Genomic DNA, 14,951 nt, shown 5'->3' with positions numbered 1-14,951 from the left:
AGAGAAGTGGAAACAGACAGCAAACTAGGCTGGAGAGAGACCTGAGACAAAGAGATCTGAATTATACGAGAGCCGACCAGGGGAAACACAAATTATGCAGTCAAGTTTCCCACATTTGGGGAAATCGCAGGAGCAGCACACCCAGAGTACAATGGGTGAGCCATGCCCTGGGAGAAGCACCTTCATGATCATAGTATCTCACCTGGCAGGTAAGTAGGAGTTGGGCTAGAGCTGGGGATGGTCGCTGCTCGGGTACCCCCCTGTAAAGTGAAGGAGATCCAACTGAGGCAGCACAAGTGAACTCTCGAAAGAAGAACAAGGCTAAAGGAAAATCTGAGACAAGAAATCTGACTTTTACCAGAGCTGACCAGAGGAAAGCACAAACACAGTCCCCCACTACCACAAATAATGCAGTCGAGTTTCCCACATTTGGGGAAATCACAGGGGTCAGCATACCCAGAATGCAATGAATGAACCTCACCCTGGGAGAACAATCTTCATGACCATGGTATCTCCTATGCAAAATAAGTATGATTTGGAATAGGGCTGGGGAGGGCCGCTGCTCATGCACATCTCTGTCAAGTAAAGGAGATTCAACTGAGGCAGCACAAGGGAACTCTCATCTTGGGACAACAACTGCAGGGAGAACATATATTTTCAGATGAACATGGGAGGGCAGAAGACTGCCTAATACTGAAGCACCCCCAAACAACAAACCAAATGCAACAACTAGTGCAAGCATTCCTGGGGGAAGGCCTGCCGCAGATGGATTTGCATATGGTGATGTCATCCAAGCAGTGGGTCAAAGTTGGCTTCAACCCTCGTCTGCATATGAAAAGAGAAAAGGGGCGTGCAGGGCATGGTGACCTTTTGGGGCGCTTGGCTGACCCCTAGTTTGCATTAAACACCTCCACCCTCCTTTGGTGTGGGGCTCATGTTGGCTATGCCCCAGCCCCTGAAGCATTCAAGCTGATTTCTTGCAGCAGCTGGGCACTGTAACAGCTCCAGAGCTGCTCTGTAAGGCAAGTAAAAGGGTGTGGGCCCTGCAGCACTACCTGTAGTGTGCATTGTGCATTGGAAGGCACAAAGTAAGCAGAGGGGAGGAGAAGTCAGGATAGTGCACAAGGGTATAGAAGGGAGCGGCTGAAGAAAAGAGAAGTGGAAACAGACAGCAAACTAGGCTGGAGAGAGACCTGAGACAAAGAGATCTGAATTATACGAGAGCCGACGAGGGGAAACACAAATTATGCAGTCAAGTTTCCCACATTTGGGGAAATCGCAGGAGCAGCACACCCAGAGTGCAATGGTTGAGCCTTGCCCTGGGAGAAGCACCTTCATGATCATAGTATCTCACCTGGCAGGTAAGTAGGAGTTGGGCTAGAGCTGGGGAGGGTCGCTGCTCGGGTTCCCCCCTGTGAAGTGAAGGAGATCCAACTGAGGCAGCACCAGGGAACTCTCGAAAGATGAACAAGGCTAGAGGAAGATCTGAGACAAAGAAATCTGACTTTTACCAGAGCTGACCAGAGGAAAGCACAAACACAGTCCCCCACTACCACAAATAATGCAGTCGAGTTTCCCACATTTGGGAAAATCACAGGGGTCAGCATACCCAGAATGCAATGAATGAACCTCACCCTGGGAGAACAATCTTCATGACCATGGTATCTCCTATGCAAAATAAGTATGATTTGGGATAGGGCTGGTGAGGGCAGCTGCTCAGGCACATCTCTGTCAAGTAAAGGAGATTCAACTGAGGCAGCACAAGTGAACTCTCATCTGGGACAACAACTGCAGGAAGACCACATCTTTTCAGATGAACATGGGAGGGCGGAAGGCTGCCTAATACTGAAGCACCATCAAATATCAAACCATATGCAACAACTAGTACAAGCACTCCTGGGGGAAGGTCTGCAGCAGACGGATTTGCATACGGTGATGTTATCCAAGCAGTGGGCCAAAGTTGACTGGAACCCTCATCTGCATATGAAAAGAGAAAAGGGGCATGCAGGGCATGGCGGCCTTTTGCAGTGCTTGGATGACCCCTAGTTCGCATTAAACACCTCCCCCCTCCTTTGGTGTGGGGCTCATGTTGGCCATGCCCCATCCCCTGAAGCATTCAAGCTGATTTCTTGCAGCAGCTGGGCACTGTAACAGCTCCAGAGCTGCTCTGTAAGGCAAGTAAAAGGGTGTGGGCCCTGCAGCACTACCTGTAGTTTGCATTGTGCATTGGAAGGCACAAAGTAAACAGACGGGAGGAGAAGTCAGGATAGTGCACAAGGGTATAGAAGGGAGCGGCTGAAGAAAAGAGAAGTGGAAACAGACAGCAAACTAGGCTGGAGAGAGACCTGAGACAAATAGATCTGAATTATACGAGAGCCGACCAGGGGAAACACAAATTATGCAGTCAAGTTTCCCACATTTGGGGAAATCGCAGGGGCAGCACACCCAGAGTGCAATGGGTGAGCCTTGCCCTGGGAGAAGCACCTTCATGATCATAGTATCTCACCTGGCAGGTAAGTAGGAGTTGGGCTAGAGCTGGGGAGGGTCGCTGCTCGGGTACCCCCCTGTCAAGTGAAGGAGATCCAACTGAGGCAGCACAATGGAACTCTCGAAAGAAGAACAAGGCTAGAGGAAAATCTGAGACAAAGAAATCTGACTTTTACCAGAGCTGACCAGAGGAAAGCACAAACACAGTCCCCCACTACCACAAATAATGCAGTCAAGTTTCCCACATTTGGGGAAATCACAGGGGTCAGCATACCCAAAATGCAATGAATGAACCTCACCCTGGGAGAACAATCTTCATGACCATGGTATCTCCTATGCAAAATAAGTATGATTTGGAATAGGGCTGGGGAGGGCCGCTGCTCATGCACATCTCTGTCAAGTAAAGGAGATTCAACTGAGGCAGCACAAGGGAACTCTCATCTGGGGACAACAACTGCAGGGAGAACACATATTTTCAGATGAACATGGGAGGGCAGAAGGCTGCCTAATACTGAAGCACCCCCAAACAACAAACCAAATGCAACAACTAGTGCAAGCATTCCTGGGGGAAGTTCTGCAGAAGACGGATTTGCATACGGTGATGTCATCCAAGCAGTGGGTCAAAGTTGGCTTCAACCCTCATCTGCATATGAAAAGAGAAAAGGGGCGTGCAGGGCATGGCGGCCTTTTGCGGTGCTTGGATGACCCCTAGTTCGCATTAAACACCTCCACCCTCCTTTGGTGTGGGGCTCATGTTGGCCATGCCCCATCCCCTGAAGCATTCAAGCTGATTTCTTGCAGCAGCTGGGCACTGTAACAGCTCCAGAGCTGCTCTGTAAGGCAAGTAAAAGGGTGTGGGCCCTGCAGCACTACCTGTAGTTTGCATTGTGCATTGGAAGGCACAAAGGAAGCAGACGGGAGGAGAAGTCAGGATAGTGCACAAGGGTATAGAAGGGAGCGGCTGAAGAAAAGAGAAGTGGAAACAGACAGCAAACTAGGCTGGAGAGAGACCTGAGACAAAGAGATCTGAATTATACGAGAGCCGACCAGGGGAAACACAAATTATGCAGTCAAGTTTCCCACATTTGGGGAAATCGCAGGGGCAGCACACCCAGAGTGCAATGGGTGAGCCTTGCCCTGGGAGAAGCACCTTCATGATCATAGTATCTCACCTGGCAGGTAAGTAGGAGTTGGGCTAGAGCTGGGGAGGGTCGCTGTTCGGGCACCCCCCTGTCAAGTGAAAGAGATCCAACTGAGGCAGCACAAGGGAACTCTCGAAAGAAGAACAAGGCTAGAGGAAGATCTGAGACAAAGAAATCTGACTTTTTCCAGAGCTGACCAGAGGAAAGCACAAACACAGTCCCCCACTACCACAAATAATGCAGTCGAGTTTCCCACATTTGGGGAAATCACAGGGGTCAGCATACCCAGAATGCAATGCATGAACCTCACCCTGGGAGAAAAATCTTCATGACCATGGTATCGCCTATGCAAAATAAGTATGATTTGGGATAGGGCTGGGGAGGGCCGCTGCTCAGGCACATCTCTGTCAAGTAAAGGAGATTCAACATCGGCAAGGAAAAGCTGTATTGTACCTTTGCATTTTTCTCCCAAACGAAAGACACTAGAATGAAAATTTTAAAGCCCAGGGTGAGGTTCATTCATTGCATTTTCCAATGCCTATCTCTTTGCAAAAGAGAGATATCGGCAAGGAAAAGCTGTATTGTACCTTTGCATAATTTGTGTTTCCCCTCGTCGGCTCTCGTATAATTCAGATCTCTTTGTCTCAGGTCTCTCTCCAGCCTAGTTTGCTGTCTGTTTCCACTTCTTTTTTCTTGAGCCCCTCCCTTCTATACCCTTGTGCACTATCCTGACTTCTCCCGTCTGCTTACTTTGTGCCTTCCAACGCACAATGCAAACTACAGGTAGTGCTGCAGGGCCCATACCCTTTTACTTGCTTTACAGAGCAGCTCTGGAGCTGTTACAGTGCCCAGCTGCTGCAAGAAATCAGCTTGAATGCTTCAGGGGCTGGGGCATAGCCAACATGAGCCCCACACCGAAGGAGGGTGGAGGTGTTTAATGCGAACTAGGGGTCATCCAAGCGCCGCAAAAGGCCGCCATGCCCTGCACACCCCTTTATTCTTTTCATATGCAGACGAGGGTTGAAGCCAACTTTGACCCACTGCTTGGATGACATCACCATATTCAAATCCATCTGCTGCAGGCCTTCCCCCAGGAATGCTTGCACTAGTTGTTGCATTTGGTTTGTTGTTTGGGGGTGCTTCAGTATTAGGCAGCCTTCTGCCCTCCCATGTTCATCTGAAAATATGCGTTCTCCCTGCAGTTGTTGTCCCCAGATGAGAGTTCCCCTGTGCTGCCTCAGTTGAATCTCCTTTACTTGAGAGAGATGTGCCTGAGCAGCGGTCCTCCCCAGCCCTATCCCAAATCATACTTATTTTGCATAGGAGATACCATGGTCATGAAGATTGTTCTCCCAGGGTTAGGTTCATTCATTGCATTCTGGGTATGCTGACCCCTGTGATTTCCCCAAATGTGGGAAACTCAACTGCATTATTTGTGGTAGTGGGGGACTGTGTTTGTGCTTTCCTCTGGTCAGCTCGGGTAAAAGTCAGATTTCTTTGTCTCAGATCTTCCTCTAGCCTTGTTCTTCTTTCGAGAGTTCCCTTGTGCTGCCTCAGTTGGATCTCCTTCACTTGACAGGGGGGTGCCCGAGCAGCGACCCTCCCCAGCTCTAGCCCAACTCCTACTTACCTGCCAGGTGAGATACTATGATCATGAAGATGCTTCTCCCAGGGCAAGGCTCACCCATTGCACTCTGGGTGTGCTGCCCCTGCGATTTCCCCAAATGTGGGAAACTTGACTGCATAATTTGTGTTTCCCCTGGTCGGCTCTCATATAATTCAGATTTCTTTGTCTCAGGTCTCTCTCCAGCCTAGTTTGCTGTCTGTTTCCACTTCTTTTTTCTTGAGCCCCTCCATCTATACCCTTGTGCACTATCCTGACTTCTCCCGTCTGCTTACTTTGTGCCTTCCAACGCACAATGCAAACTACAGGTAGTGCTGCAGGGCCCACACCCTTTTACTTGCTTTACAGAGCAGCTCTGGAGCTGTTACAGTGCCCAGCTGCTGCAAGAAATCAGCTTGAATGCTTCAGGGGCTGGGGCATAGCCAACATGAGCCCCACACCGAAGGAGGGTGGAGGTGTTTAATGCGAACTAGGGGTCATCCAAGCGCCGCAAAAGACCGCCATGCCCTGCACACCCCTTTTTTCTTTTCATATGCAGACGAGGGTTGAAGCCAACTTTGACCCACTGCTTGGATGACATCACCATATGCAAATCCATCTGCTGCAGGCCTTCCCCCAGGAATGCTTGCACTAGTAGTTGCATTTGGTTTGTTGTTTGGGGGTGCTTCAGTTTTAGGCAGCCTTCTGCCCTCCCATGTTCATCTGAAAATATGTGTTCTCCCTGCAGTTGTTGTCCCCAGATGAGAGTTCCCTTGTGCTGCCTCAGTTGAATCTCCTTTATTTGACAGAGATGTGCCTGAGCAGCGGCCCTCCCCAGCCCTATCCCAAATCATACTTATTTTGCATAGGAGATACCATGGTCATGAAGATTGTTCTCCCAGGGTGAGGTTCATTCATTGCATTCTGGGTATGCTGACCCCTGTGATTTCCCCAAATGTGGGAAACTCGACTGCATTATTTGTGGTAGTGGGGGACTGTGTTTGTGCTTTCCTCTGGTCAGCTCTGGTAAAAGTCAGATTTCTTTGTCTCAGATCTTCCTCTAGCCTTGTTCTTCTTTCGAGAGTTCCCTTGTGCTGCCTCAGTTGGATCTCCTTCACTTGACAGGGGGTATCCAAGCAGCAATCCTCCACAGCTCTAGCCCAACTCCTACTTACCTGCCAGGTGAGATACTATGATCTTCACTGTTAGGGCAATCAGGATGTGGAATTCCCTGCCAGGGAAGGTGGTAATGGTGGACTCTGTAATTGGATTTAAAAAAGGAATGGATACATTTCTGAATGAAAAAGCTATCCAAGGTTATAATACTTAAAATATCAACATGGTTAATCCGGGGGTAACATGAGTTGTAGTAGTTAACTAGTCATAAAACATTATTCAGCAAGTATGTAGAATCATCACAACTTAAAACAGGTTGAACACGATGGGCAATTTGCCTCTTTTCAACCTCAAAAACTATATTACTATATGTTACTATATTACTATGTTACTGTAGTATACAGAACACCACAATGTAATGAGCAGTGATAGTGAGCACTGATGAGGATACTAGAACTGACACTGAGCAGCAAGATGCAGCACTGGACTATTAGTAATGTACTGTAGTATGCTGAGCACCACAATGCAGCACAAGACAATGAGCAGTGATACTGAGCACTGATGAGGATACTACTGAGAACTGACACTGAGCAGGAGAGACACACTACTAGTATTACTGAGCAGCAATAAGTAACCACTGATACTGAGCACTGATATTGAGATTTCCACTGAGAGAACATAGCCACGTCCTCTCCACTCTCTCTTCAATGCACGAGTAAAAATGGCGGCAACGCGCAGCTCTTTATATGAAATCCGAATCTCGCGAGAATCCGACAGCGGGATGATGACATTTTCCCTTGTTCAGGTTTTCCGAGTCAGGCGGGAACAACCGAGCCTGCCTCGGACCAGTGTAAACCACGTGGAGTTCGTGGGGAATTCGGTTCTCGGAGAACCGAACCCGCTCCTCTCTACCTTATACCCATCATTTTTTTTATTTTCAATCTAAGCCCCTGCAGTTTTCTGTAAGCATCTGCTTCGCTATGATGATCAACAAGTCACAAGGGCAAACACTCAGGGCTTGAGGCGTAGATCTTAGGACCAGCTGCTACAAGCATGGCAGAGCTGTCACTATCACTGGTGACACCCAGAGAGGTGGCGAAGGAGATTGTAATGCAGTGCGCGCAGATAAGCAGCGCAATGGTAAAAAGGAGGCATGGTTTCATAGGTAGGGGCGTGGCCTGGTGGCCTGAATCTACATTTTGTTGCTCCGGGTGTCCCGGGGGTTGGGGGCTGCACCCGGGGACTAGTGTGTGAGCGGTGCTGGCTCCTGCACAGTGACAGGACATGGCCACCCAGCATGACGCCTCCCTTCTTGACCATGCTGTAATTGCAGTCGCACTGCAGTTCAGCGTGATCATAAAAAATGGTGTAGCCTTCTGCTGGTGCAGACTGTATGTGCGCGCAGGAAGCCGCCACCATTTTTGTGATCACAGCGGCTGAATGTGATGTCATACAGCCGCTGTGACCACGCCCCCTGTGTCTCCTCCGTTGCAGACCCCATTTTGAAGCCTTGCCCCCGCACCGCTCCATCCCTGACTTGGAAATGGAGTGTTGCTGACCCCCCTCTCCCCCCCTGCCCCGATTGACAGGCAGAGGCGATCGCATTCTCTGCGGGGTGCCGCAGAAAATGCAGGCACATGCGTATGCTCTTAGCAATTTTTGCAGTTGGATCGCTTATTGTGATTGCAACCCAACCTGAATCAGGCCCTATTACCTATCACAATGCGCTGCGGGCAGTACAAAATTGGTTTAATATGGGAGAAAAACCCCCAGACCTGTGCTCCTTAACTGTACCTGGTGGCTTGTGGAGCGGCTGCCCAGTAATCAGTGTCCACGCCAGTGCGCACACGGTCCACCCCCTACGGCCACGCTCCCCTTCATCAGCGGCCTCGTGATCCGGAAGGGCGGTGTGTGTGTGACTGACCTTAGGAAGAAACCGGAGCCTCCGCTGCAGTGATCCAGCAACCAGGGCACGGGAGTATACAGCGCCGCTGGGAGTGATGAAGCTGCAGTAAAGATGTCTATTAGACCTAGCCTGCTGCAGCCCTTGTAGATTCTCATAAAACAAGTTCTTCTTTTCTTGTCAAAATTAATAGCTAAGAATAGGCTGCCTGAGGCAGGCCCCTGTTAAGTGGCCTGCTACTGAAGGCACCAACTACAAACTGAGCTCCCTGTTCATGGAAGCGGGGTTATAGAGGAGAATGCGCTGAGCATCTTGGGAACAGTCAAAAGCTTTGAGCCGGTTGGTGCCTCAGATCAAGATCCTACTCTACACCCCAATGTGAATCCTTGTGGAGTCCAGTGTACCCCACAGAAGAAATTAATGTGTCACACCCATTGGCAGCAACCTTAGAATAGCTGCTGACGGGCACAATTGAGAAAGGAAGGGGGGGGGGACATTTGAATCCAGCACATAGATGCAATTCAAATATGTAATTTGAACCTTCCTATTTTAAAATATAATGGATGAACCTCACCCTGTGAGAACAATCTTCATGATATAGAGATCTCATATGCAAAATAAGTATGAGTTGGGATAGGGCTGGGGAGGGTGGCTGCTCGGGCAAGCCCCTCCCCCATCAAGTTAAGGAGATTCAACTGAGGAGGCACAAGGGAACTCTCGTCTGGGGACAACAACTGCAGGGAGACCACATCTTTTCAGATGAACATGGGAGGGCGGAAGGCTGCCTAATACTGAAGCACCATCAAATATCAAACCATATGCAATAACTAGTACAAGCATTCCTGGGGGAAGGTCTGCAGGAGACGAATTTGCATACGGTGATGTCATCCAAGCAGTGGGCCAAAGTTGGCTGGAACCCTCATCTGCATATGAAAAGAGAAAAGGGTTATGCAGGGCATGGCGGCCTTTTGCGGCGCTTGGATGACCCCTAGTTCGCATTAAACACCTCCACCCTCCTTCGGTGTGGGGCTCATGTTGGCTATGCCCCAGCCCCTGAAGCATTCAAGCTGATTTCTTGCAGCAGCTGGGCACTGTAACAGCTCCAGAGCTGCTCTGTAAGGCAAATAAAAGGGTGTGGGCCCTGCAGCACTACCTGTAGTTCGCATTGTGCGTTGGAAGGCACAAAGTAAGCAGACGGGAGAAGTCAGGATAGTGCGCAAGGGCATAGAAGGGAGCGGCTCAAGAAAAGAGAAGTGGAAACAGACAGCAAACTAGGCTGGAGAGAGACCTGAGACAAAGAGATCTGAATTATACGAGAGTCGACCAGGGGAAACACAAATTATGCAGTCAAGTTTCCCACATTTGGGGAAATCGCAGGGGCAGCACACCCAGAGTACAATGGGTGAGCCTTGCCCTGGGAGAAGCACCTTCAAGATCATAGTATCTCACCTGGCAGGTAAGTAGGAGTTGGGCTAGAGCTGGGGAGGGTCGCTGCTCGGGCACCCCCCTGTCAAGTGAAGGAGATCCAACTGAGGCAGCACAATGGAACTCTCGAAAGAAGAACAAGGCTAGAGGAAGATCTGAGACAAAGAAATCTGACTTTTACCAGAGCTGACCAGCGGAAAACACAAACACAGTCCCCCACTACCACAAATAATGCAGGCGAGTTTCCCACATTTGGGGAAATCACAGGGGTCAGCATACCCAGAATGCAATGAATGAACCTCACCCTGGGTGAACAATTTTCATGACCATGGTGTCTCCTATGCAAAATAAGTATGATTTGGGATAGGGCTGGGGAGGGCCGCTGCTCAGGCACATCTCTGTCAAGTAAAGGAGATTCAACTGAGGCAGCACAAGGGAACTCTCATCTGGGGACAACAACTGCAGGGAGAACACATATTTTCAGATGAACATGGGAGGGCAGAAGGCTGCCTAATACTGAAGCACCCCCAAACAACAAACCAAATGCAACAACTAGTGCAAGCATTCCTGGGGGAAGGCCTGCAGCAGATGGATTTGCATATGGTGATGTTATCCAAGCAGTGGGTCAAAGTTGGCTTCAACTCTCATCTGCATATGAAAAGAGAAAAGGGGCGTGCAGGGCATGGCAGCCTTTTGCGGTGCTTGGATGACCCCTAGATCGCATTAAACACCCCCACCCTCCTTTGGTGTGGGGCTCATGTTGGCCATGCCCCATCCCATGAAGCATTCAAGCTGATTTCTTGCAGCAGCTGGGCACTGTAACAGCTCCAGAGCTGCTCTGTAAGGCAAGTAAAAGGGTGTGGGCCCTGCAGCACTACCTGTAGTTTGCATTGTGCATTGGAAGGCACAAAGTAAGCAGACGGGAGGAGAAGTCAGGATAGTGCACAAGGGTATAGAAGAGAGGGGCTCAAGAAAAAAGAAGTGGAAACAGACAGCAAACTAGGCTGGAGAGAGACCTGAGACAAAGAGATCTGAATTATACGAGAGCCGACCAGAGGAAACACAAATTATGCAGTCAAGTGTCCCACATTTGGGGAAATCGTAGGAGCAGCACACCCAGAGTGCAATGGGTGAGCTTTGCCCTGGGAGAAGCACCGTCCTGATTATAGTATCTCACCTGGGTGTGCTGCCCCTGCGATTTCCCCAAATGTGGGAAACTTGACTGCATAATTTGTGTTTCCCCTGGTCGGCTCTCAAATAATTCAGATCTCTTTGTCTCAGGTCTCTTTCCAGCCTAGTTTGCTGTCTGTTTCCACTTCTTTTTTCTTGAGCCCCTCCCTTCTATACCCTTGTGGACTATCCTGACTTCTCCTCCTGTCTGCTTACTTTGTGCCTTCCAATGCACAATGCAAACTACAGGTAGTGCTGCAGGGCCCACACCCTTTTACTTGCCTTACAGAGCAGCTCTGGAGCTGTTACAGTGCCAAGCTGCTGCAAGAAATCAGCTTGAATGCTTCAGGGGCTGGGGCATGGCCAACATGAGCCCCACACCGAAGGAGGGTGGGGGTGTTTAATGCGAACTAAGGGTCATCCAAGCGCCGCAAAAGGCCGCCATGCCCTGCATACCCCTTTTCTCTTTTCATATGCAGATGAGGGTTCCAGCCAACTTTGGCCCACTGCTTGGATGACATCACTGTATGCAAATCCGTCTTCTGCAGACCTTCCCCCAGGAATGCTTGTACTAGTTGTTGCATTTGGTTTGTCGTTTGGGGGTGCTTCAGTATTAGGCAGCCTTCTGCCCTCCCATATTCATCTGAAAATACGTGTTCTCACTGCAGTTGTTGTCCCCAGATGGGAGTTCCCTTGTTCTGCCTCAGTTGAATCTCCTTTACTCTAAAACTTTTAAAACTTAGCAAAAGTGTTTACTAAATAGCTGCTCGGCAAAGTTGCAATGCCGAGACTCCCTGACCAGCTGCCCAGGATGAACCCACCTTTCTAGTAGAATGTGTCTTCACCTAATTCAGTAACGGCAATCCTGCCGTGGAATGAGCATGCTGAATCTTACCACAGATCCAGCGCATAATGGTCTACATGGAAGCAGGACACCCAATCCTGTTGGGAGCATACAGGACAAACAGAGCCTCTGTTTTCCTAATCTGAACCGTTCTGGTGACATAAATTTTCAAAGTTCTGACCACAGCCAGAGACTTTGACTCAACGAAGGTGTCAGTGGCCAAAGGCACCATGTGGAAAGATGAACCACCTTCGGCAGAAATTGTTGACGTGTCCTCAATTCTGCTCTATCTTCATGAAAGATCAAATAAAGGCTCTTGTGATACTGCATGGTTTGTACTGTTTTCCATGTGCTCCCAGATCTTTCAAGAAAGAAGCATGGTCAAGAAAGTTCTGTTTGAAAAGAAACAACATTTACTGTCATTGTTATAGAATTTGGGAGAAAAAACAAGAAGAAATCTGCACTGTTGACGCACTGGACAGAATGAGCCAGTGCACACCCAGATCTAAAGTCTTTCTTAAAGTGCCCATGTCTCCTGCGGAGCCCGTCTATCCCCCATGGTCCTTACGGAGTCCCCAGCATCCTCTAGGACGTAAGAGAAAAATTATGCTGGCAGAAAAATCCAATTGAGTGATTAAACAGCTCCAGAGCTGCTCTGTAAGGCAAGTAAAAGGGTGTGGGCCCTGCAGCAGTACCTGTAGTTTGCATTGTGCATTGGAAGCCTAGTTTGCTGTCTGTTTCCACTTCTTTTTTCTTGAGCCCCTCCCGTCTATACCCTTGTGCACTATCCTGACTTCTCCTCCCGTCTGCTTACTTTGTGCCTTCCAATGCACAATGCAAACTACAGGTAGTGCTGCAGGGCCCACACCCTTTTACTTGCCTTACAGAGCAGCTCTTGAGCTGTTACAGTGCCCAGCTGCTGCAAGAAATCAGCGTGAATGCTTCAGGGGCTGGGGCATGGCCAACATGAGCCCCACACCGAAGGAGGGTGGGGGTGTTTAATGCGAACTAGGGGTCTCGCACAATGCGAACTACAGGTAGTGCTGCAGGGCCCACACCCTTTTACTTGCCTTACAGAGCAGCTCTGGAGCTGTTACAGTGCCCAGCTGCTGCAAGAAATCAGCTTGAATCCTTCAGGGGCTGGGGCATAGCCAACATGAGCCCCACACCGACGGAGGGTGGAGGTGTTTAATGCGAACTAGGGGTCATCCAAGTGCCGCAAAAGGCCGCCATGCCCTGCACACCCCTTTTCTCTTTTCATATGCAGACGAGGGTTGAAGCCAACTTTGACCCACTGCTTGGATGACATCGCCATATGCAAATCCATCTGCTGCAGGCCTTCCCCCAGGAATGCTTGCACTAGTTGTTGCATTTGGTTTGTTGTTTGGGGGTGCTTCAGTATTAGGCAGCCTTCTGCCCTCCCATGTTCATCTGAAAATATGTGTTCTCCCTGCAGTTGTTGTCCCCAGATGAGAGTTCCCTTGTGCTGCCTCAGTTGAATCTCCTTTACTTGACAGAGATGTGCCTGAGCAGCGGCCCTCCCCAGCCCTATCCCAAATCATACTTATTTTGCATAGGAGATACCATGGTCATGAAGACTGTTCTCCCAGGGTGCGGTTCATTCATTGCATTCTGGGTATGCTGACCTCTGTGATTTCCCCAAATGTGGGAAACTCGACTGCATTATTTAATGCGAACTAGGGGTCATCCAAGCACCGCAAAAGGCCGCCATGCCCTGCATACCCCTTTTCTCTTTTCATAAGCAGACGAGGTTTGAAGCCAACTTTGACCCAATGCTTGGATGACATCACTTGCTGCCTTTCCAATGAAGCAAGTTTAATTTAATAATAGGTGAAAAACCATCCCTACAAAGGTGTTAATCAGATACTTGGCTTTGTGGACACTTTTCAGAGCACAAATTTGTTAGCATAAAAATAAAGCCAGAAAATGAAGAGCTGTTTAATCACTCAATTGGATTTTTCTGCCAGCATATTTCTTTTTCTCTGCAACCCACTGCTAAATTGTGCTTCCTAGCTGTTTTTATAAAATCACTGAATCAAATCTAACTCTGATTACATCAGAGAAGGCCAGGTACCCTACACCATAACAGGGGGTTTGAAATTTTGACTTGTCTACTTAAAGATCACCAAAATCTGATAACAAGGTCAATTAAGTCCCTGGGTGGGATTGAACCACCAACCTTTTGGTTAATAGCCTTACACACTAACTGATTGCGCCACAGCGACACTTTGCAAAAGTACATACTGACAAAGGCTAATAAGCATTCATCTAGAACGATTCCTAGAAACATTTTAAAAAGTCAATAATGTGGAGAGTTTTTGTAAGATGTTTATTCCATCAACCAATGAAGAAACACATTGGTACTTTCCCATGATGAGTGAGTGCTTCAGGATCTTTTGCACTTACATGTGCAGCAGAGTACTGTAATGGAAGCATGCTGGGTCCATAACCCAGAGGTAGGCATATTGAAACTATCCTCTGCTATATGCATTTTTTTTTGTTAATTAAAGTAATCCAAAACTGGGATTGATATTTTTGCTCTTTTATTTTTACTTAAAGTACAATAACTTTTACCATTTTAATTTGTTTTAATAGTATATTGACAGTATTGTTTTCTTTCAAAAATCCAATTAATTTTCTTTACCCGATTATTAAAATGGTAATTGACAAAAACAAACTACATTGTCACCAGAAGAGCAATACAAAATGTACAAGTGATATATTAAAATCATCTTTCCAGCTTGAATTTCAATGATGCATTGGGGCAACGATTTTGTGAGAAACATCTTCACCCTTAAATAAAGATTTTCTTAATTCCTTACCTGTGTGCTAATTAGATATCACCTTGTTTTCACATTAAACAGACTTCCACATGAGAAAACAGCAAAGATGCAGTGGCATTAATGTTTCCTGGTGTCAACCTGTATTATTTCCGTAGATATTGAAATGAGGATGCATCTTGCTGCCTTTCCAATGAAGCAAGTTTAATTTAGTAATAGGTGAAAAACCATCCCTACAAAGATGTTAATCAGATACTTGGCTTTGTGGACACTTTTCAGAGAACAAATTTGTAATCATAAAAATAAAGCCAGAAAATGAAGAGCTGTTTAATCACTCAATTGGATTTTTCTGCCAGCTTTTTTCTTTTTCTCTGCAACCCACTGCTAAATTGTGCTTCCTAGCTGTTTTTTTATAAAATCACTTAATCAAATCTAACTCTGATTACATCAGAGAAGGCCA

The 14,951-nt window shown here is 48.0% G+C and overlaps 12 non-coding genes and 3 pseudogenes across 12 annotated transcripts; 4 read left to right on the top strand and 11 right to left on the bottom strand.

Moving 5' to 3' along the window:
• Positions 1–54: 54 nt before the first annotated feature.
• On the bottom strand, positions 55–217 carry LOC135020567 (U1 spliceosomal RNA). Its single transcript, XR_010217980.1, has one exon. It is a non-coding gene; the product is annotated as a U1 spliceosomal RNA (small nuclear RNA).
• A 151-nt stretch (positions 218–368) lies between these two features.
• LOC135020420 (U1 spliceosomal RNA) lies at positions 369–532 on the bottom strand. Its single transcript, XR_010217848.1, has one exon. It is a non-coding gene; the product is annotated as a U1 spliceosomal RNA (small nuclear RNA).
• A 701-nt stretch (positions 533–1,233) lies between these two features.
• On the bottom strand, positions 1,234–1,369 carry LOC135020614 (U1 spliceosomal RNA; annotated as a pseudogene).
• Positions 1,370–1,521: 152 nt separating this feature from the next.
• LOC135020479 (U1 spliceosomal RNA) lies at positions 1,522–1,685 on the bottom strand. The gene has a single exon (XR_010217904.1). It is a non-coding gene; the product is annotated as a U1 spliceosomal RNA (small nuclear RNA).
• Positions 1,686–2,358: 673 nt separating this feature from the next.
• LOC135020517 (U1 spliceosomal RNA) lies at positions 2,359–2,521 on the bottom strand. The gene has a single exon (XR_010217942.1). It is a non-coding gene; the product is annotated as a U1 spliceosomal RNA (small nuclear RNA).
• Positions 2,522–2,673: 152 nt separating this feature from the next.
• On the bottom strand, positions 2,674–2,837 carry LOC135020384 (U1 spliceosomal RNA). The gene has a single exon (XR_010217813.1). It is a non-coding gene; the product is annotated as a U1 spliceosomal RNA (small nuclear RNA).
• A 674-nt stretch (positions 2,838–3,511) lies between these two features.
• On the bottom strand, positions 3,512–3,674 carry LOC135020507 (U1 spliceosomal RNA). Its single transcript, XR_010217932.1, has one exon. It is a non-coding gene; the product is annotated as a U1 spliceosomal RNA (small nuclear RNA).
• Positions 3,675–3,826: 152 nt separating this feature from the next.
• On the bottom strand, positions 3,827–3,990 carry LOC135020459 (U1 spliceosomal RNA). Its single transcript, XR_010217887.1, has one exon. It is a non-coding gene; the product is annotated as a U1 spliceosomal RNA (small nuclear RNA).
• A 945-nt stretch (positions 3,991–4,935) lies between these two features.
• On the top strand, positions 4,936–5,099 carry LOC135020357 (U1 spliceosomal RNA). The gene has a single exon (XR_010217787.1). It is a non-coding gene; the product is annotated as a U1 spliceosomal RNA (small nuclear RNA).
• A 152-nt stretch (positions 5,100–5,251) lies between these two features.
• On the top strand, positions 5,252–5,393 carry LOC135020552 (U1 spliceosomal RNA; annotated as a pseudogene).
• Positions 5,394–6,084: 691 nt separating this feature from the next.
• On the top strand, positions 6,085–6,248 carry LOC135020409 (U1 spliceosomal RNA). Its single transcript, XR_010217837.1, has one exon. It is a non-coding gene; the product is annotated as a U1 spliceosomal RNA (small nuclear RNA).
• A 3,304-nt stretch (positions 6,249–9,552) lies between these two features.
• LOC135020587 (U1 spliceosomal RNA) lies at positions 9,553–9,715 on the bottom strand. The gene has a single exon (XR_010217998.1). It is a non-coding gene; the product is annotated as a U1 spliceosomal RNA (small nuclear RNA).
• A 152-nt stretch (positions 9,716–9,867) lies between these two features.
• LOC135020485 (U1 spliceosomal RNA) lies at positions 9,868–10,031 on the bottom strand. Its single transcript, XR_010217910.1, has one exon. It is a non-coding gene; the product is annotated as a U1 spliceosomal RNA (small nuclear RNA).
• A 674-nt stretch (positions 10,032–10,705) lies between these two features.
• LOC135020700 (U1 spliceosomal RNA) lies at positions 10,706–10,861 on the bottom strand. Its single transcript, XR_010218054.1, has one exon. It is a non-coding gene; the product is annotated as a U1 spliceosomal RNA (small nuclear RNA).
• A 2,389-nt stretch (positions 10,862–13,250) lies between these two features.
• Positions 13,251–13,429, top strand: LOC135020694 (U1 spliceosomal RNA; annotated as a pseudogene).
• Positions 13,430–14,951: the final 1,522 nt, after the last annotated feature.

Source organism: Pseudophryne corroboree, unplaced genomic scaffold (genome assembly GCF_028390025.1).
Source record: "Pseudophryne corroboree isolate aPseCor3 unplaced genomic scaffold, aPseCor3.hap2 scaffold_350, whole genome shotgun sequence".
NCBI lineage: Eukaryota > Metazoa > Chordata > Amphibia > Anura > Myobatrachidae > Pseudophryne > Pseudophryne corroboree.
Note: the sequence above shows the minus strand (reverse complement) of the source record. Positions and strands in the feature narration are given on the sequence as shown.